Raw genomic sequence first — 714 nt, forward strand, 5'->3', positions numbered from 1 at the left:
GATGTGAGAGTCATATTGTGATAAATGCCATAAGGGAGATGTCCTGGGTGTGTGCATTAGGAGGAGTCTGACCTAGTCTGGAGAATGAGATTATTTCTAATTCCAAATAAACAGAATCTTAATTCGTATGGTTCACAGAGTATTTAATTGTATGCTGTAAGAAAACTGTAAAATTTGGTGTTGTGACTAATTCCTATAAATGTTCGTGCTCATCCTGATTATCCAAGAAGATAGAGTACCAGGTGACAATCTCATTCTGGAAACCTTTGGAGGTCCTGGCAGCTTGAGAGTGTGGCTAGTTTGTTCTAATTGAACTGATTGAGCAGGTATGATGGAGTGGTTTGTGCATGGATGCATTTGGAAATAATATGTGTTTACTAAATGTAAGAATAATAATCTGTCTCTTGCAAAATCATACACACACACACACACACACACCTCTTGTAAATGTTAGAAACATATATGTATTTGTGTATAAATACATGCGTATATATATATATATTTCTCATAGTCAAAATTACACCAAATATACAGGTTTATATCTTATTTTTAGTTGATATTATTTTTAAAGGATTACAATTTTTAGGATACTTTTGATGAGCAAATATAGAATGTGGTGTATTCTATAACATGAATATACCATAATTTGCTTTTATGTCCAATTCTATAATTAGAATGTAAGTTGCTTCCAGGTTCACGTTATTATGATCAGTA

Source organism: Hylobates moloch, unplaced genomic scaffold (genome assembly GCF_009828535.3).
Source record: "Hylobates moloch isolate HMO894 unplaced genomic scaffold, HMol_V3 SCAFFOLD_19, whole genome shotgun sequence".
Taxonomy (NCBI): domain Eukaryota; kingdom Metazoa; phylum Chordata; class Mammalia; order Primates; family Hylobatidae; genus Hylobates; species Hylobates moloch.